Source organism: Calypte anna, chromosome 21 (assembly GCF_003957555.1).
Source record: "Calypte anna isolate BGI_N300 chromosome 21, bCalAnn1_v1.p, whole genome shotgun sequence".
NCBI lineage: Eukaryota > Metazoa > Chordata > Aves > Apodiformes > Trochilidae > Calypte > Calypte anna.
This window is the reverse complement of record NC_044266.1, coordinates 3,438,267-3,458,808: the sequence shown is the minus strand read 5'-3', so window position 1 is coordinate 3,458,808 and position 20,542 is coordinate 3,438,267. Positions and strand designations below refer to the sequence as shown.

The 20,542-nt window shown below is 54.6% G+C and overlaps 1 protein-coding gene across 4 annotated transcripts in view; it reads left to right on the top strand.

Annotated features, from left to right (window-relative positions):
• Positions 1-20,542, top strand: part of AGRN (agrin) — a 108,041-nt gene that overhangs the window by 27,244 nt on the left and 60,255 nt on the right. The gene's annotated exons all lie outside the window — the stretch shown is intronic.

The window sequence follows — 20,542 nt, the reverse complement described above, 5'->3', positions numbered from 1 at the left end:
AACAACCCCATGGGGAGCTCCAGGCTGGGCACAGAGTGGCTGGAGAGCAGCCAGACAGAAAGGGACCTGGGAGTCTGCATTGACAGGAAGGTGACCATGAGCCAGCAGTGTGCCCAGGTGGCCAAGAAGGCCAATGGCATCCTGGGCTGGATCAGGAACAGCGTCACCAGCAGGTCCAGGGAGGTGATTCTGCCCCTGTACTCAGCGCTGGTGAGGCCACACCTCGAGTACTGTGTCCAGTTCTGGGCCCCTCAGTTTAAGAAGGATGTAGAGGTCCTGGAGCAGGTCCAAAGGAGGGCAACCAGGCTGGTGAAGGGACTCGAGCACAGGCCCTATGAGGAGAGGCTGAGAGAGCTGGAGCTGTTCAGCCTGGAGAAGAGGAGGCTCAGGGGAGACCTCATTGCTGTCTACAGCTACCTGAAAGGAGGCTGTAGCGAGGTGGGAACTGGACTCTTTTCACAGACGACCTTCAACAAGACAAGAGGACACAGTCTTAAGTTGTGCCAGGGGAGGTTTAGGTTAGATATTAGAAAGAATTTCTTCACTGAGAGGGTGATCAGGCATTGGAATGGACTGCCCGGTGAGGTGGTAGATTCTCCATCCCTGGAGACATTTAAAAAAAGACTGGATGTGGCACTCAGTGCCATGGTCTAGCAACTGCTCCGGTGGGTCAAGGGTTGGACTAGATGATCTCTGAGGTCCCTTCCAACCCAGCTAATTCTATGATTCTATGATCATTTTAAGAGCTCTGCCACCAGCTCAAACCTTTAATTTTTCCCTGCTCTCAGTTTTCTTTATGGGCATTGGGATATCTGGTGGTTTAATCCCCATCCCCATGTTGTGGGTACTCCAGGGAGGAAAATGTTTGGCTTTTTAAAGAGAACTGGGATTGAGGAATGTCTTTAAAAAAAAAAAAAGTTGCCATTTGTCTTAGGGTTTTTTAGTGTGAGGTCTGGTGCTGCAGGAGGGGAATGGTGGAGCTGGAATGGGTTTGGGAAGTGGTGGGGTAAGTGCAGGATTTGTGCTGGAATCCAGTGGGAATGGGATGACAGGGAGCAGGGAAGGATGGGGTTTTGGGGTCTCCTTGAAACAATGAAGAGGGGGTTTTCTTGAGGCAGGGAGAAGGGAGTTAAATGCTGTGAAGGGGAAGCAGCTGCTGCTTGGGCTGCCTGCCCTACATGGGGCTGACTCTGGCAAAGAGAATTCTCCAAAGGGAAAGGGAATGAATTTTAATGAAATCTTGAAAGACTTTGAAATTTTCATGTTAACTTCAATTATTCAGGACAGTCGAGAAGCAACTTGAAAGCTTCAAGAAAGGAAAGAAAGAAAAAGGAAAAAAAATCCAAACTTTCCTCTTATTTTCTGTTTTTTTGTTTGTTTGGTTTTTTCATTTTTTTTTCCCCCCAAGATGAATTGATTTTATGTTTTGTTCCACTGCATTTGTGTTGGTTATTGCATCTGTGCTGGGGAGGAGGGATTATGTTCCCCCTGGGGAACTGGTTTCTGTTCTGCCTGGGGCATAGGACCAAAAGTTTGGGATTTTTTTTCTAGCCAAAAGGCTACAAAAGGTTTTGGAAAGGCCATGGGGACAGTGCCCATCCTGGGCAGCTCAGGGCTTTGCAGCTTGACTGCTGCACTTGCTGCTCTCCCCAGAAGATTCCCTGTGGCTTTATCCTCACCACTTCCATGGTTTTGGGAGGTGGGATGGGGTGGTGCCAAAGTGGGTGATTCCACAAGGTTTGGAAACATCAGAACCATGGCTGGGCTCTGGGCTGGGTCTGATTTGCTGATGCCAGGGCTTGGGTACCACTTGGATCCAAATGAGAGGCTGGGGCTGGGAGGGTGGGAGCCTCCCCAGGAGCATCTCTTGTTCTCCATCCCTCCCTCTTCTTGCTGGGAGTCCCCTGGGGTTGTTTTCTCAGGTGGGAAAAGATGGAGCTGGTTCCTGAGCTTTGTCCCCACCCTGGGGTTGAGGAGGGGGATCCCTTTTCAGCCTTGGATGGGATGGATCCTCTTGGGATGCAGCTGGATTGTGTCCATGCTCTGATCTATGGAGCATCCTCCATCCCCATGGATTTCTGCAGCCTTGGGAGGGGGGGAGTTGACTTCCTACGAGGGCAGTGATGGGAAAAGGGTAATGGAAAGGAGATTGGAATGAGGTGCTAGGGTGAAATCCTTGGATTTGAGGGTGGTGAGACCATGGAACAGGTTCCCCAGGGAAGCTGTGTCCTTGGGGAGAAGGAAATGGGTGAGGGGACAAAGGGTGAGGGTCTCAAACTTGATGAGGGGAGATTTAGGTGGGATTTTAGGAAGAAATTGGAGGGTGGGGAGAGGCTGGAAGAGTTTCCCCAAGGAAACTGTGGCTGCCCCATCCTTGGAGGTGCTGAAAGCCAGGTTGGATGGGGCTTGGAGCATCCTGGGCTGGTAGGAGGTGTCCCTGCCATGGCAGAGGGGTGGTGAGCTGCTCTTTAGGATCCCTCCCAACCCAAATGCTGCTGATTATTCAATAATTCTCAGAATCTCTGCCCTCATGGCCTTTATGGGGCACCCTGGGGCCCTTCCCTCCCAGGTGCCCCTCAGGGCTGAGGCTTTGCCCCTCTCCCTCTTTTCAGAAGGGTCCCCAGAGCACAAATGGAGCTTTTATTCCCTGCTGCTGGGAGCTGCCAGCCCTGGCTCTCTTCCCAGAAAACAGGGAGGCTTTAGGAACATAAGCAGCCATTGTCTTGGGGGCTGGAGATCACCATCCCAACCCCGGGGAGGGGGGAAAAAAAGGGTCTTGCCCTGCTAAAGGGACTGGAGAAAAGAGGCTGAGGCAAGCAGGGGAGGTTTGCAGCACATTGTGCTCTTCTCACCCAAAATAAAGAGGGTGCCCCCCTCCCTCCTTTGGGGTTTGAATCCTCCCAGCCCCAGCCCAAGATTTAGGGCCTTTGTCTTGCAAAAGTTGGAGATGGGAATTTGGGGTGAGGGTCTCCTCCTGGGAGCAGATCCCAGCTGGATCTGGGGGTCCCTGGCTCTGTCTTGGTCCTTGGGAGAGGGAAAAGGGAGAGGGGACAAAGGGTGAGGGGACAAAGGGAGGGGGAAGGTTCCACACTTGAAGAGGGGAGATTTAAATTGGACATCAGGAAGAAATCCTTCAATTTGAGGGTGGTGAGAAGAGGTTCCCCAAGGGAATTGTGGCTGCCCCTTCCCAGGTTGATCCCAGGTTGGATGGGGCTGGGAGCATCCTGGGTGGGGTGGGTGGGAGGTGTCCCTGCCCATGGCAGAGGGGTTGGAATTCTCTGCTCTTTAAGGGCCCCTCCAACCCAACCCAACCCATGGCCTCTGGAGCAAGGTGACAAAGCCACCCTGGGGTGGGTGACCAGGGACATCCTCTTGTCCCTGTCAGCTTTTTGTCCTTGTAGCTCATTCCCCTCTCTCTGGGGGATCTTTTGGGGTTGTTCTGGTGGGGACTTGGAGCAGCAGGAGATGCTTTTTGGGGTAATAAACCATGGGGCCCTGCAGCAGTCACCCAGCTTTGGGGACAAGGGCAGCAGTGGAGGTGTTGGAGGGGTCACAGCCCTCCACGAGATGAAAGGGATGAGTAAATAAAATGCAAACTCAGGTGGGAAGGTCTCAACTGAGGGAGGAAACTTGTGCAGCAAGGAGAAAATAAAAGTTCTTGATGCCACAGGGACTCAAGGGTGGGCAGAGGGGTCTTGGGTCTCAGTCCCTTGCCTTTTTTGGGGTTTTTTGTGGGTTTTGGGGTTTTTTTTTTGCAGCTCTGTAGTTCAGTGCCAGGACCTGACTGACCTCTTCTTGTCTGTGTCTTGGCCTTTGATTTCTCCTGGGTTCAGCCCTGGCATTTGGGGACAATCCCTTCACAGGTGGAATTCCAAGCAGGGCTGGCTGGGGAAGGAGAAATCTCCCCAGTCCCTGCCAGAACCTCTCATCAGGAGCAGGAAAAGAGTTCTGGGGTGTTTTGTGCCTCTTTTCCCCCAGCTGAGAGCAGGGAAAGATGCAAGGGAGCTGAGCACCAGGGGATTTCACCAATCATTTGGCCCTGATGAGCCCCGCTCAGGAAAAAAAGGGCTTGAAAAGGGCTTGGGATGCTGAGTTTTTCCAGCTCCATCTGCTGGGATAATGATCCTGCAGCCAGCTGGGCTTGAATAAACTTTCCCTGGCTTCAATGAAAGTGTTAGTGTAGTTGAGACTCTGCCCTGTGGGGTTTTTTTTGGGTTTTTGTTTTTTTTTTTTCCCCTCCCATCCCCAGCCAGTGCATCCCAAGCCCCAGCCTGGGGTTTGGTGGTGGCAGAGAGGGGAAACCTCAAATCCTTGCAAAGCAATTCCTGCTAATGAGACACTTCCTACACATCTGCTTCCAATCCTGCCTGTGTTTTGGGACTCTGCTTCAGAGCTTGGGAATGATGGAAGGGGGGGAAAACCCCTCCAGCAACATCCCTCCTCCCAAGGGGGCACTGGGGTTGCTCCCATCTTCCCACTTTGCCAAACCTAAAGAATTAGCAGGAAAAAAAAAATCTGCACCTCTCCAGGAGGCTGATAGCATGGCAATTGATTGCTGTGGTGTTTGCTGAGGGTCTGTAATGTGTTTAATTAGTGTGGAATTTCCAGGAGGAGGGAGGGCTGGATGCCCCCCCAAGACTTGGGAAGAGTTTGGAATGAAATGCCAAGTGCATTAAAAAAAAAAATAATAATCTTCTGGTGTTGCATGAGATTGCTGAGGGTTAATTTCTTTATCTAGGGGGTTATTTTAAAATGATAGGAATTGGGGAGGCTGCTTTTTTTCCAGCTCTGTGCCCCTGGCTCTCACTGGGGTTGCTCCCATCTCCCCCCTTTGCCAAACCTAAAGAATTAGCAGGAAAAAAAAAATCTGCACCTCTCCAGGAGGCTGATAGCATGGCAATTGATTGCTGTGGGTTTTGCTGAGGGTCTGTAATGTGTTTAATTAGTGTGGAATTTCCAGGAGGAGGGAGGGCTGGATGCCCCCCCAAGACTTGGGAAGAGTTTGGAATGAAATGCCAAGTGCATTTAAAAAAAAAAAATAATCTTCTGGTGTTGCATGAGATTGCTGGGGGTTAATTTCTTTATCTAGGGGGTTATTTTAAAATGATAGGAATGGGGGAGGCTGCTTTTTTCCAGCTCTGTGCCCCTGGCACTTTGATCCCAACCTCCCAGTTCCTTCCAGAGCTCCCTTAGGTGGATTAGGGAGACTCCAGTTGGGATGAGTTTTTTGTTGGGAAGCAGATTCCTGGTGGGCTTGCTGATTTTGGCAGCCAAGTGGTTTGTTATCTGGGGCCCTTGGAGCAGGATCTGATCCCCAGGAGGAGGGGGGTTGCAGGAAGGGGGTGTTGGAGCAGCAGGAAGCTGGTGTGGGAACCTTTGGGTTTCTTTTCCTTGGGAATGAGATTGTCCAACCTGGAGCTTCCCCAGGAGGTTTAGGAGAGCTGTGAGGGTGAGGGCAAAGGAAAGGGGGGGCAGTTGGGTTGTTGGGATCCATCAGGGATCACTCCTGGGACTGCTCCCAGTTCCCTTGGGTGCTTCCCAGTTCCCTTTTCCTGAATCAAGAGGGGTGAGGAATATCCACCCTTTGCTTTTCCCTGGACACAATGAGCTCCTCCTTGTCTTCTTCTTGCAGAGGGAATCCATGGAGAGCCTTGGGGTTGTTTGATGAGGAGTTCTCCTTCTCCAAGGCCAACTTCCAGGGGTTTTCTCTTTGGGTTGGGGTCTCCCAGCAGGGTTTTCCCAGGGGACAACTTGTGTCTTGGTGGCTTCCTCTGACTTGAGTGCTCTGGAATGTTGAGTTGGTGGAGAGGCTCAGGAGCTGAGCTGGGAGGGCAGAATTCCTGACCTTGGCTGAGTTGTCCAAGTCACGTGTGGCTTCCCAGAAATTTTCAGGAGCTCAGTGCCTGGTAGGAGGAAGTCAAAAAGCCCCTTCTGGGAGCTCAGGAGAGGGGGGGCAGCTTTGTTCCTGCCATGATTCCCCTCCCCAGACCCAGCAGCACCAGCTCTGCATTGCTCCTTGGCAAAGCTTGGGAGCATCCCCCTCCTCCCAGCCTGTTCCTGGCCTGGAAAACTTTCCACAGGCAAGTGTCTGACCTTGGAACAGAGCCTCCTACTCTCTTTTTATTTTTTTTTTCTGTTTCATATAGAGGAAAATAAACTTATTTTCCCCTTCTTGATGTTCACAGCTGCTTCAGTGAGCTGCAGCGTGATGAAGGGGAAGGAAAAAAAAAATAAAAAAAATCAAAGCAAAGTGAAATTTGCTGGAGTTGAAAGGCAGGTCAGGCTCTGGGGTTACTCATCTCAATTGCACTTTTGTTGTAAAAATGAGAGGGAGAACATCTGCACCCTGCTGGCATCTCCTGAGCCTCGGGAGGAAGGAGCAGGAGCTGGGGGTTTGGGTGGGTGGGTGCCTGGTGCTGGGGCTGCCTTGGCCTGGGGATCATTGCTGCCTTCCTGGGGATGAGTGTCCCAGCCTTGGCCAGCCCCAGGAGGTGGCTTTCCAGTCCCCCCCTTGGGATTCTCTTCCCCACTTCCAGGGGACACTGATCCTTTTCTCCTCATTCCTGCTGGGAATGCCAGGGCTGCCAGGTGGGATCTGGGCCTGGAGCATCACTTGTGCTCTTTGTGTTTTCCTGTGGTTTTTTTCCTTGTGTTTTCATTCTCCAAAGCTGCAATTCCCATTTCCCAAGAACTGCAGCACTGGAGCTGGCAGCTCTGCAGAGGTCTTGGCTGAGCAACTTCATCTTCTCTGTGTCAGCATCTTCCTCCTTTTGCTCAGACCCTGAGGAGCAGCTGCTGCTCCAGCCCTGGGGATCAGGAGGATTTGGGGGGCTGGCATGGGAAAGCTCCAGCAGCACTGCATGAGCCAGCACAAAGCTCCAGTTTGTCCCCAGACCCCCTGGATCTGATTGTTTGAGTATAAGAGTAAAATTTTTCACTCTGAGGACAGTCAGACATTGGACTGGGTTCCCAAGGGATGGGATGGGATGGATTCCCCCACTTTGGGAAGTTTTAAGTCTCAGCTCAATGTCTCATAGAAACAATAAGAGCAGAAGGGTTGGACCAGATGATCCTTGAGGTCTCTTCCATCCTGACATCCTGTGATTCTGTGGGATCTGATCACCCTTGGATCCCTCCTGGCAAAATCAACACTCTTGGGCTGTCCCAGAGATGCTGCTGCTGCTCCTCTTCTTTTCTCCTGGACAAAAAAACCCCAAAAACTCTGCATGGTGCTGCCTGAGCTTCTCCCCAGGGATAACAAATGGGAGATGGGCTCCATTCCCTCTCTCACTCCCAGACCACCCTCTCCAGGGGTCCAGAAGTGCCACCCCTTCCACGAAGTGATGTGAGAGAGCTCAGACCACATCATTTTTAATTTCATCACACTCATCATCTTCATTTAGAGCAAAAGAAGGGAAAGGAGGGAATTCTGCAGCCAGGGGCTGTCACTGCATCTGCCCCAGAGCTGCCCTTGCCTTTCAGTTCTGGATTTTTTTTCTTCCTCTTTTTATAAATTAAAATCCCCAAAATAACCCTGCTGCTCTGGGATATTTTTAAGCTATTTTTTTTCTTCCCCCCCCTCCCTTTTTTTCCTTTCTTCTCTTCATCTCCCAGCAGTTCCCAGCTGAGAGGGCTCCCTGTTGCCAATGGAGAAGGCTCCATCCACGTCACTTCCTTGGCATGGGGCCCTCCCCAGCCCTCAATGCTCACTTTGTTTCCCCCCCCCCCCCTTCCCTTTACTCTTCCCAGTGTCACATTACCCCTATCCCACAGCCCTTGGGGACCCCTCAGCCTGGGTGCTCCAGCTGCATCCTCCTTCTTCCTCCTCCTTCTTCCTCCTCCTCCCTCCTCCTCCTTCTTCCTCCTTCTTCTTCTTCCTCCTTCTTCTTCTTCCTCCTTCTTCTTCTTCCTCCTTCTTCTTCTTCCTCCTTCTTCTTCCTCCTTCTTCTTCCTCCTTCTTCTTCCTCCTTCTTCTTCCTCCTTCTTCTTCCTCCTTCTTCTTCCTCCTTCTTCTTCCTCCTTCTTCTTCCTCCTTCTTCTTCCTCCTTCTTCTTCCTCCTTCTTCCTCCTTCTTCCTCCTTCTTCTTCCTCCTCCTTCCTCCTCCTTCCTCCTCCTTCCTCCTCCTTCCTCCATCCTCCTCCATCCTCCTCCATCCTCCTCCATCCTCCTCCATCCTCCTCCATCCTCCTTCATCCTCCTCCATCCTCCTCCATCCTCCTCCATCCTCCTCCTTTCTCCTCCATCCTCCTCCTTCCTCCTCCTTCCTTCTCCATCCTCCTCCATCCTCCTCCATCCTCCTCCATCCTCCTCCATCCTCCTCCATCCTCCTCCATCCTCCTCCATCCTCCTCCATCCTCCTCCTTCCTCCTCCTTCCTCCTCCTTCCTCCTCCTTCCTCCTCCATCCTCCTCCTTCCTTCTCTTTTTCCTCTGCTGTGTAGCTCAGGACTCTCTTGTTTTTTCCCTAGAAAATCACCTCTGTCCCTTGCATCCCACCCATCTGGCCATGTGTCCCCCCTCCCCAGGGCTGTGTCCTCTTCCAGCAAAGCTTCATGTACTCCAGTGTGTAACTGGTTAGTAGCTGGTGTGTGGCCCTGGGAGGAGAGAAGAGAAATAAATAAGCAGGGTTAAAAGTTGTGTGGTTTGTGTGCACCCATGTTCCTGGTGGGACACAGGCCCTGTGTCCATAGGGATGGAGGATCCATCTATAATTTCTGCATGTCCAGAGCTAATTCAGCTTTAAAAGTGCTCAGCTGTTGAGTTGTTCCTTTCCCTTTCAGCAGGAGTGTTGGGAACCCCTGGTTTCATCTGCTCCTCTGCTTTCCCAGACTTCCAAAGTCATTCCCAGCCAGCTCAGGGCTGTGTCCCTGAATGGGGAAGAACAGATCCACGGGAGCTGGGCTGGGATGCTGGCCTGGCTCCAGGCTGAGCTCCTGAATGCTTCCAAACTGGAAGTTTGGTTTCAGGAAAATCATCTGCTGGATGAAGCATCCCCCCAGCTGAGCAGGTTCTGTGGGGAAGGATTTTCAGGGGGGATTTTGCACAAATGCAGAGTTCTGGAGCTCTCCTGTGTTTTGGTGTCTGGGATTTGGGCAGGATCCTGCTCTTTGCTGCCTCTCTGCAGGTTTGGGAGCCTGTTGGGCCATGAAAATATCTCTTAATAATATATTAATATCTATAAATATGGGCTTAGAAGGTCAGCAACCTGGCTACCATCCCGGGAGCTGATGCTTGATGCTGCCTGGAAAGGGCAGGATGAGATGGATGGAATTGTCCCAGGATGAGGGGGTTTGGGGTGGGTAGGAAAGCTTTGGGTTAGCTGTCTGTTTTCTTGTTTCTAACTGGTTTTGTTCTCTCCTTTTTTTCCTCCCTCTTCCCTGCTTTCTAAAGAACATAGGAAGCTTCTTGCTGGTAAGTGGTGGTGTGTAAAAAAAAACCCAAAAACCCCATTTTTTTCCATCCACCATCAGACTCTCTGGCTTAGTCTGTGTCATTCTGCCATTCTGCTGGAGCAATAGAAACCTTCTGGGGGTGGGTACCAACCCCCCATCCCCACCTGCCCTCTCCTCCAGGGGATCTATTGCTTTTTTTAGATCACAGTTTGAGGAATCAACTTTTTTCTGCCTCCCCCCTGCCCAGCCTGGGCTCAGATGGGTTCAGGGTGCTGCCCTGGGCCCCAGAGTTTGGTACCAAACTGTGATCTAAGGACATCTCTCACTTAGTGCTTGGCTCATCTCTGCTCCATCCTCAGCCTCTCACCTTCACCACCTTCCTGGGGTTTTTTGGGATGGGGAGGAATGGGGGGAGAGAAAGAACCCAGCTCAGGCTGGAGGTGAAATGGGGCAAGGTTTGGGCTGTGGAGCTGCGTTTTGGGGGCTTTGGGGGCGTTTCTTGCACCTTGACCTGCTGGCAGCAATGCTCTGCCCCCTCCCCAGCTCCAGGTGTGGGGCAAAAGCACCAGAAACAACTTTTCTGGGCATTTTTCTAGCAAAAACAAGTGAAGTGTGGGTGTGGGGTTGAAGCCTCCAAGGTCTCCCTCTGGTCCCCAGCTTCCCAAGGCATCCCAAGGATGCCCAGCTCCTGTGTTTGGGTGGCTGTGGACGCAGAGGGGTGGAAGGAAGGAAGGTGTTTGGTACCCAGCTCCTCTCTTGCCTCCCTCCTGCCTGCCCAAACCTTTGTACCCACCCACCCGTGGCCCAGCTGGCTCAGAAGGGGGGGAAGACATTTGGAAAAGGGTGGCCTTTTGGTGGTGGCAAAGCTGTCCCCTGCTTGGCCATCCAGGCTTGAGTGGAGAGGGACCCAACCACCCCTTCCCTGCACCAGCTTTGGGGCTGCTCCTCTGCCCACCTTGGAGTCACCTCGGGATCTGTGGGGTCAGTGCTGACCCCCAGGGGATATTCAGGGGGGTTTGGGGGTGATGTAGGATGGGACAGAGCAGTCTGGCTGTGTCAAACCTCTCTGAACCCAGGGAGAAATTTGGCCAGGGTTGTCTGGGGGGGGGCTGTGAGCTGTTTGGACCCATGGCTGCTGGGTTTCTGCCTGTCCCCATGTGTCAGCTCACACCTCGGGAGGTGAAAGCTTGGAAAACTTTTTTTATGTGTCCCCCCTGTAAAAAGGCCCTGGAGAAGGGAAGAGAGGGACATCAAAGTTGTAGTTAAAGCTTCCTACTTCCAGCCTGGATGCTGGGAGAGGAGTTCTCCGAGCCAACAGCATCCTCTGCTGGTTGATGCTCCCTGAGCTTCTCCATCCTCAGCTCCAAACAGGAGCAGAGCTGGGCAGAGGAATGGGTGTCCCTTCCCTTCTCTCTTCCAGAGGCTTTTCCAGCTCTCCCTGCTTCCCAGTCCAGCTCCCCAAGGACATGGCCAAGCCCTTGGGTTTTCCCAGCCCTGGGATGTGTTGGAGTTCTCTTCTTCCCACCTTTGGCTTTGCTCTGCTTGGCTGCACCTGAAATCCTCTGGGCTCAGTTCTGAAGGATCCTGAGGGGCTGGAATGTGTCCTGGGAAGGGGAATGGAGCTGGGGAAGGGTCTGGAGCACAAATCTGTTCAACCTGGAGCAGGGGAAGGTGAGGGGAGACCTTCTGGATCTCTGCAAAGCCCTGGGAGGAGGTTGGAACCAGGGGGGTTTGGGCTCTGCTCCCAAGGAACAAGGGATGGGATGAGAGGGAACATCCTCAAGTTGTGCCAGGGGAGGTTTAGGTTGGATATCAGGAAGAATTTCCTCCTGGAAAAAGTTGTGAGGCCCTGGCCCAGGCTGCCCAGGGCAGGGCTGGAGTCCCCATCATCCCTGGAGGGGTCTGAAATCCATGGAAATGTGGTGCTGAGAGCCAGGGGTGGCCTGGGCAGTGAGGGGTTAATGGTTTTGCCTGATGGTCTGAAAGGGATTTTCCAACCCAACCCAGTTCTTTGAGGCGTGGGGTTCCTTGTATGGCTGGATGGTCTCTTGGGAGAGGTGCAGTGGGAGCACTTCCCTTCTCCTTTCCCATTCTCCCTCTGTGTCTCCCCTTTTTCCTTTAATCTCTCCATCTCTCTTCTATTTCTCTTCCCCTTTTTCTCCCAACTCTCCTTTTCATGTCTCTTCCTTCCCCTTTATTCTGTTAAGGTTCACAAAGACTTGAATGGAATCAACCTGTTCAAATTGGGAAAAATCTCTGCAAATCTCCTCAGCTCTGTCCCAGATAAGGCAGAACTGATCTAGGAAAATACATTCTCCAATATATTAAGTTCTATTAGAATGCTTCACAGCCTGAATCCAATGTTTGAATCCAATAAAATCTCCTCAGATCCATTCAAATCCACCCAGAACCTTGCAGAAGCTGGTTGAAAAGATCTTGATTTTTATTAGAACAGCTTTAGCTTAGAATCTCCCCCAGGGGAAGGAGCAGCACCAGGGGCCAGCTGAATGAGGGACAGTTTGGGGGTCTCCTTTCCCCATCACCCCCACTTGGGATAGGTGGGGAGGAGCTGAGGTTCTGCTCCCTGCAGCCTGGTTCTGGCTGCTCTGCTGGGGTGGTTTTTAGGAGCAGGAGGTTCCAGCTCCAGCCAATGCTGCTTTTTGGGGTTTTTTTTTTTGTACCCCCCACCCCATCCTGCTGCAGGGTGGCATTCAGGGCCTGGTGACAGCTGCTTTCTCAGTGGGAAGGCATCCAGAGTGCCAGGGATCCAGGCTAATTTTAGCTTGCTGGGAATGTGCTGTAGGTTTCTTTCATCATTTGTTTTCTGGTGTGTTGTGGAGTTTTGGGGTTTTTTTGTTTGTTTATTTAAATTTGTGTGTGGTGGTGGTGGTGGTGCAGAGGAACAAGTTTCTTCTCAGCTTGTCTCCCTTTCTGGGAGAGGGTCCTGCAGCTCAGCCACTGGGTAGGGAGGCTGAAGGCTTGGAGGGGTCACTGCCCATCAGCCAGGCAAGGCTCTGGTGGAGGGAATTCCTGGAATCATGGAATGGTTGGGGTTGGAAGGGACCTTAAAACCAGCAAACCAACCCCCACCATGGGTAGGGACACCTCCCACCAGCCCAGGGTGCTCCAAGCCCCATCCAACCTTTAACACCCCCAGGGATGGAGCAGCCACAGCTTCTCTGGGAAACCTGGGAAGAATTTTTTCCTGATGTCTCCCCTCTTCCAGCTTAAACATCTCCCCCTCATCCCAGCTGCAGGCTGGTGGCTGGGCTGGCAGCCTGAGATGCTGGCAGCAGGATGGGGATGGTGACAGTAGTGGGATGGGGTTGGTGGCAGCAATGGGATGGGATTGGTGGCATCAGCAGGATGGGGTTGGTGACAGCAGTGGGATGGGGTTGGTGACAGTAGTGGGATGGGGATGGTGACAGCAATGGGATGGGGTTGGTGACAGTAGTGGGATGGGGTTGGTGGCATCAGCAGGATGGGGTTGGTGACATCAGCAGGTGGCACTGTGAGCCCACCTAAGAACAAGGCTGTAGCTCCAGCCATTGCTCCCTGGGCTGAATTGCTGCACCCACCCCAATCCTGACACCCTGAGAGCATCAGGAGAAGAGGAAGGGACACACACACACAGTCTGGAGGGACCTCTGTGCCATCCCCCCCCCTAAGCTGTGGCCACCCCAAGGTTGTGCCTGTGCAAACCTGGGCTTGTATTTCCCTTTTTTCCAAGGGAGGCAGAGCCCCCACCAGAGCCTTTCAGCATTGCAGGTGAGGAGGGGGAGCTTGGGCTTTGGGCAGGGGGACATCTGGGACCTCAGGGGACACCTTGCAGGGCAGAGCACCCCGGGGAGAGGGTGCCCTGGGTGCAGATGTGTGGCCCTGCTCCATCCTTGGCCATCCCTGGAGGAGGGCACCTGCCTGGGGCTGGAAGGGGGGAACTCTTTAAAGCCATGAAATGGGCAACCCCAGCTTTTCAGGAGATGCAGCCCCTTGCCCAGCACTCCCTGGCATGGCTGTTGGTGAGGAGCAGCAGGAATTAAGACCCTCTTCCTCCCCTCCCAAGCCCAGCTCCTTCTCCCCCATCTCCCAAGCTTCCCAAGCTCTTGATTTCCAAGTGGGGCTCAGCAGGAGTCAAGCTGGGCCCTGCCAAGTGTTAAATGAAATAATTAAAATCCCTGCTTTCTTCTCCCCCACCCACTCCCCCCCAGCTCCTTTCTCTCTAATGCTGGTAATTACCCTGGAAATCTGCAGGAGGGGATGGGGGAATGTGCAGATCTCTTCTGCAAGCTCCATCCTCCTCTTCCTCTTCTTCTTTTTCCTCCCTCTCCCTGGTGGAAGCCATGAAATGGCTCTGGGTGCTGTCAGAAAAATCCCAATGGATTCCCTGCCAAAGAGGGTGAGGGAGAAGGGATCCAGGTGGGGACACAGCAGGAGCTGGGGGCTTCTGCAGGGTCCCCAGTTTGGGGAGGAGGAAGAGGAGGAGGAAGAGGAGATGGATTGGCAGCTGGCAGTCACACCCTGAAGAAAATGTGAGGTTTTGGTAGCACAAAATAGCTGGGAAGCAGAAAGAGGGAGGTGAGGGCAGTGAAACTGGGCTCTCCTGGTGTTGGGATCACCTGGTGGCTCCAGGGCTTGGAGGTGCTGCCAGCCCCCCCTGGATGGGTGCAGGGATGCAGGACTGGGTGCAGGGATGCAGGGTTGGGTGCCCAGCTTGTGATGCTCCCAGCACCCGTGTGCCAGAGCCTTCCCAGAGCCTGAGATGGAGCATGTGTCTCCTTTTTGCCTTCCAAAACAAGAGGATAAAACCTCCCATCCTGCCAGGCTCAGCCCAGCCACCTGCACCTCCCAGCTTGGCCCCTTCTGCCTCTCTGCTGTCTTTTGGCAGCAGCTGTGACATCCTCCCCATGAAAAAAAAAAAAAAAAAAAAAAAAGCCCAGAAATAAACCCATTAACAGCACCAGGCTGCTGACCACATGGAGGCCTTGATGCATTCACCACTTTTCATTTAGAAAGCTGGGTGGTGGGGGTTGAGGAGGGATGAGCTCTGAGATAATGTTTGTTTGCCTGGAGCACTGGATGAGCAGCTGTGGCTCAGGGTGCTGCTGTCCCCTGTCCCCTCCCCTCTCTTCTTTCCTGGGTGCCTTTCTGCTTTTTGTCCCCTGCTGAGGATGGGCCATCCCCTGGCTACCTGCCAGGCTGCTTCCAGCCCTAAGGAGAAGGGGGTGATGGAGCCCCAGTTGTCCCAGTGTCACTAAGCCAGGTGACTTGGTACTGGGGACTGAGCTGTCCCAATGTCTCAGGGACATTTGGCCACCTCTTCCCACTTCAGACCAGCCTGGAACTGGTGGTGGGTTTGCTGCTGGGCAGGCTGGCTGATCTCTGAGCTAAGATAACAGAGCTCAAGGTGGTTTTTGGGTGCTTTTTCATCTCGTGGGGTGTTTTCTTGCCTGGTCCTCCATGTGCTGGTGTCAGGAGTGTGAAGGGAAGAAAGAAGGAGGAGGTGGGAAGAAGGTGAAGGAGAAGGTGGGAGACACCCACCTGGAATGGTGGGATACTGGGACACTGGAATGTCCAGCAGGCAGCTCTGGGGGGGAAAAACATCCAAAAATGACCCCCCCTGTGGATGAACCAGGCAAGGGGGATGTCTCCCTGGTGCAAATGGTTCTTCTGATTCTAAAGCCTTGTCTGAAAGGCTTAACCAGGGGCAAAGGTGCAAATGTTTTGTCTTTCCCAAGGGGGGGAGGTGATGAGTTGGGTCTGGCCATGCTGAAGCTGGAAGCTGCTTCCTCCAGGACACAAAGGCTGTTCAGATCTGAGGCTGTGCTGCCCCTCCAAGTGGCCCCCAAATGGCTGGAGGGGAGCAGGGAAGAAAGGCAGGACTGTGAGCTGGCTGATTTGCATGTGTAAATATGCACACAGGAGGATGCAAATATCCTTGCTTCCCCTCTGGGCATTTTTTTTCTTGCTTGCTTTCTTTATTCCAGGCTGAGCTTTTGGCCTTAGCCCATGTGTGCTGGGATTGCCAGGGGATGGGGGCTCTGAAGATGTCCCCAGGGGGGTGTGGAGCAGGCCAGGAGATGACAAAGGTGCTCCTGGGCCAGCACCCTGGGTATGGCATCAGGCAGGGGTTTGGCACCCATGTCCCAGAGCCAAGCTTGAGATGGGTGCCCAGGAGGGGCTGCTTGGGGCAGGTTTTTTGGTCAAGTGTTTCCCTGCTGGGCTCTCAGGGGCTCTTTGTGGGTCACCCATCTGCCTCAGTGCTGGGGTGAGGTGCCACAGGGCACCCTGCTGATGGGACCTCTCCTCTGGCAGGGTCCTCAGAGTGAGCTGGGATCCCATTCTGTGAGTCCCCAGGGAGAGAAGGGAGTGCTGCAGGTTTGGAGAGGAGCAATGGCTAGGATGTGACTTGGATTTTTTTTTTTTTTTTTGTCTTCTACATTTTTCTTTTGCTTTCTCTTCCTCTTCCTCTTGGGAAGTTCTGCTCCCAGCCCCTGGCTCCAGCAGGGAGGAGCAGCATGGATCTGTGGTGTTGGCTTTAGGGCAGCTTGTCCCAAATCCCCCAGGAGCCCCTGCAATGCCTGGCACAGGGCCTGAGATGCCCTGAGCTGGACCACCCAGTATCCTCTGCATCTCCCTGCTGGAGGGCAGGGTGGGTGGGTGCAGTCTCAGTGTTTGTGTCCCTGGGGCTCCTGGTGAATTGCCAGGGAAAAGGAGGAAGGAGCAGGATGGCAGGAGGAGGATGGGGATGGGAAGGGATTATTCTCCCATCCCAAGGGTTTTTCTCCCCATCTGGAGTTGGTTTTTTTGGAGGAGTGGGTGGTGGGAATGTCCAGCCAGCTGGGCACGTCCCCAGAGGTCCCTTCTGAAGCTCCTGGGGACAGAGGAGGCCACAAGAATCCATGGGTTGGAGGATAAAGCAACTTCTGAACCTGCAGCTAGCCCAGGGGGATGTTCAGGTGGCTCTGTAACCTCTTCCTCCTCAAGGAGGAAGGTTTTGTTCCTAAAAACAGAGGGGGGGTTGTTGATAGTCTGCAGAGCTGCTTTCTTCGTCCTCCCCCTTGCTGAGGCCCATGATGGTGCCTTAGAAATGAGGTGGCAGGTTTGGATGTCTGGGACCATGGGCAAGGGAGCAGCTTGCTGGGAGCTGTTTCTTCTGCCAGGAATTAGGTGGAGGGGGGGGTCTCAGGGCAGTGCTGTGGAAGGCCAGCACAGCCTGGTTGGTGGCCCTGGGCTTGTCCTGTGGGCAACCAGTGCCCTTGGGAATGCTGGTGCTGTACCAAGAGCTGCCCTGCTCTTTGCTCTGCCCCTTCATTCCAGAAATCTGGCTCTTGGGTCCTGATCTCCCTTTGGCTTGCAGCCCAGCTCCCCTCTTAGCAACTTTCCTCACTAGCCCAAGGCAAGTGGTGCCCAGAGGCTTCTGGCGTCCCAAGGGGAGAAGTGCTCAGGTAGGCAAGGCAAGCAGCAGCACAGCTTCAGCTCTGTCCCTGCACCCCCTTTTTCTCCTCTCCCTGCTCTCCTGCCCCTGGTCCCACCTCCAGCTGGGTTCCTGCAGCCCCAGCCTGGTCCTGCCCCCATGGGTGGTTTTGTTTTGCTTTGCTTTGCTTTGGTTTGGTTTGGTTTTTTGGGGGGTGCAGACTAAAGACTAGGATAAACCCCCTAGAAAACAGTAAGCAGGGGCTGCTCCTTGCCTGCCTTTCCTGCCATCCCTGGGGGGCTCAGCCCTCCCACCCCATCCCCCGGAGCAGGCGTGATGGGTTGGTTGGGTTTTTTTCCGCCTCTTATCATCTCGAGTGGGCGAATGGGGAGGTGGGGGTGGTCACACCCCTTACCCCCCCCCCACATCACCCAGGTCCTGGGGGAGCAGCCGGGGGCATCGCGACCCCATCGCCTCCTCCTGCTCTTTGTCTGCACCGCCGCCCCTTTCCCATCGCCCCCTCCCCTTTCCCTTCGCCCCCTCCCCTTCCCTTTCGCCCTCCCCCTTTTGTTGCCAGCCCGGGAGGGGCTCCAGGTCCCCCCTCCCCACATTACGGGGGGGGTCGAGCCGAGGTGGGTGGGGGGACGGGACGTGGAGCCCCGCTGGCAACGGAGGGAGGGGAAGGAGAAAGGGAAGGGGAGGGGGACACAGACACACACACGGAGCCCCCCGAACCCCCCCGGGGCAAAGGGGGCGGGCGGGGAATTTCGGGGGCGTGGGGCGGGCGCTCCGGCGGGGCTGGGGCTGGGGCTGCTTCGTTCTCTGCTCTCTTCGTTGTTTGATGCTCCTCGACCCTTTCCCCGCCAGCTTCGGGCACCGGGATTAGGTCTGCAAGCCCCCCCCCCGCCCCCCCCCGGTTCCCCCAAAACCTGCTCTGCTCCCTCTCCATGCCGAGGAGCTGGAATCTCTCCGGGAAGGACTGGAATGTCCCAGCCGTGTAAGGAAGGGCTCCGGCCGCCGCCCCGGCGGTGGGCAGCTTTGCTTGCCGTCCGCTTTTTGCTTTTGGGGAGGGGGAAAAAGAACCCCCCCTCCCCCGTCCTGCTCGCCGGGGGGTTGGAGGAGGAGAAGAGAGCGGGGAGGATCGAGCAGCCCCGGAGGAAAACGGAGTCGTGCGGGGATGGCTGCGGAGCGGCTGTGAAAGGAGGAGGCTCGGCGGGGAAGGGGCAGCAACCCTCGGTTTGGGGGAACTGAGCAGCTCCCCCCCCCCAGATCCAAACCCCGGACTATTTCTGCCTGCCCAGGAGGGTCGGAGGGTGCTGAGTGTGGAAGTGTCTGCCCCGGAGAAGCTTGGACATCGTGGGGGGGGGGAGCTCAGCATCCCTGGAGGAGGAAGCAGGTGAAGAGGCAGCCGGAGTGGTGAGATCTCTGCCATCCCCGCCGAGGGGACACGGACATCGCTGTCAGCCCCAGGGGGGGGTGGGGGTCTCATGTGGACACCCCTCACCCTGTCCCAGCCGTTCCTTGGGGATTCGGTGTGCCTGGGTGAAGCCCTCACCCATCCCACCCCGGGAGGTGTTTGCTGGCTCCATCCCGAGGGGTTTGGCTGCAGAACTTGAGCTCTCCGTGGTTTTTGCCTGGGGCTGTTGAGTTTGGGGTTTTTTTGCCAACGAGCGTGGATTTGACACCTCCCGGATTGGGAGAGGGATTGCTGAGCACGGGGGCTGGGCTGGAGCTGGCTGGGACCCGACCTTTAAGCTGAGATGGCAGATGTGAGGACAAACTCCTGAAGGTGTCCCCAGCCTCCTTTTCCTTCCTGCGAGCAGAAGATGGGAACCTCTGGAAAAACTTAAAAGTCTTGGTGGCTGCCAAAAACGAGGAAAAAGGACGCGGGGTGGGGGGGAGGGGGGAGGGAGAGGGATCCATGTGAGCTTTGTGGTTCCTCTGCCTTGGATGGGTCAGGAGTGGGTCGAGCTTTGGGCTGGAGCATGACAGCTTGTCAGTACCCCATGGCTCCGGGGGCTTTGGAACGGGACCGGCTGTACCAGCACAAGGTCTCCTTGGTGGTGAGATATTTCATGATCCCTTGCAACATCTGCCTCATCCTCCTGGCCACCTCCACGCTGGGATTTGCTGTGCTCCTCTTCCTCAACAACTGTAGGTGTCCCGGGCACATGGGAGGGAGAGGTTTGGGAGGGGGGGATTAGGTCAGTGTTGGGCATGGGGGGGGTTTTCATCCTGTACCTTGTGTGGTCATCACTCACCTGCTTCTGGCTGAGGAGAAGCTCAGGAGAAACCCCCCCAAAACATTATTTTGTCCCCCCCCCTGCTGCTCGAGGTCTGAGCATGGGTGATGCTCCTGGGGGTGGGGGGGTTGCTTGTGGTCGGTCTGTTTGGGAGGGTGGGTGGTGAGGAACAAAAGATGGGTTCTGTGAGTCCTGCCCTGGCCTGGGGCTTCTGCCTCTCCCTTGTTCCAAGCCAAGTGCAGAACCCTTGGGGTCCTGGCACTGCATGTGGTGGGGGGAGAGGTGGTGTCTCCCAGGATCCCTGCTCTCTGTGCACTCCCTTGCTCTGAAGAAGAAGCTGGAGGTGTTTTCTGTTCCTTGACCCCTGGTGTGGGCACATCCACCCATTGCCAGCTGCTCTGGGCACCCTGCTCTGTTGCCTCTTCCTTCCATGGGTGTCACCTTCCCAGTGCTTGGGCTCCATCCTGCAGAGATGTCTGGGACCTTCTTGGTGCTGCCCAGCACCCTCTGTGAGGGAAACCTTTAGAGGGGAGGTGAATCCCCCAAACCTCTCTCTGGGATGCACTCAGCTTCCCCTGATGTCTGTGTGGGGACAAAAAGAAATCTGTGTAAAACACAGGAGTGTTTTTTTAAAAAAAGCACTGGGGGGAGCAGGGCAGAGGGCATGGCCAGTAAGGAGTGGTGTGGCCACTGCCACAGCCTTGGTCGTGTCACTTAGTATTGAGCAGACCACAGTTTGACTTTGATTTTTAGGGTTTTTGCCACTCCGGGGGGCTGTGGAACCAGCTGCAGGGGTGGGACTGAAGAGATTTCATCAGGGGTTTTACCCAAAGGCAGCGGATGGCTGGGCCACTTTGTTCAGCCCAGAGAAGAGAAGGTTCTGGGGAGACCTTAGAGCACCTTTCAGTGCCTGAAGGGGCTCCAGGAAAGCTGGGGAGGGACTATGGACAAGGCCTGGCATGACAGGAGAAGAGGAGAAAATTTTAAGTTGAAAGAGGGGAGATATAGATTAAGATATTAGGATAATGCTGACCCCAGGGTGCCCCCAGAAGCTGTGGCTGCCCCATCCCTGGAAGTACTGAAGGTTGGATGGGGCTTGGAGCATCCTGAGCTGGTGGGAGGTGTCTGGGATGGAACTGGATGGGTTTTATGATCCCTTCCAACCCAAACCATTTGCTGGTTCTGTTGCTCTGGGTCAGGTCCATGGGAGTTTTCCCCCTCTGCTGCCCCAGGCCACCCCTTTCTCCCACCTTTTCCAGTGTCCAGGTGTGTGCAGGGGAGTGAGAGGTGATGTCCCCTGCCATTTGCATCCCAGCCCTGGTGAAATGGCACAGGATGAGCTGAGCCAACCCCCCACCTGCCAGGATTCCAAGCCAGCTCTGCTCCATCAATACCAGAAGGAGAGCTGGGGGTTCCTGGCTCCTCTTCCTCCTGCTCCCTGCAGGACCTCCTGGGGGTTCCCTGGGACTTGGTGCCTGCTGAAGGAATGAAATG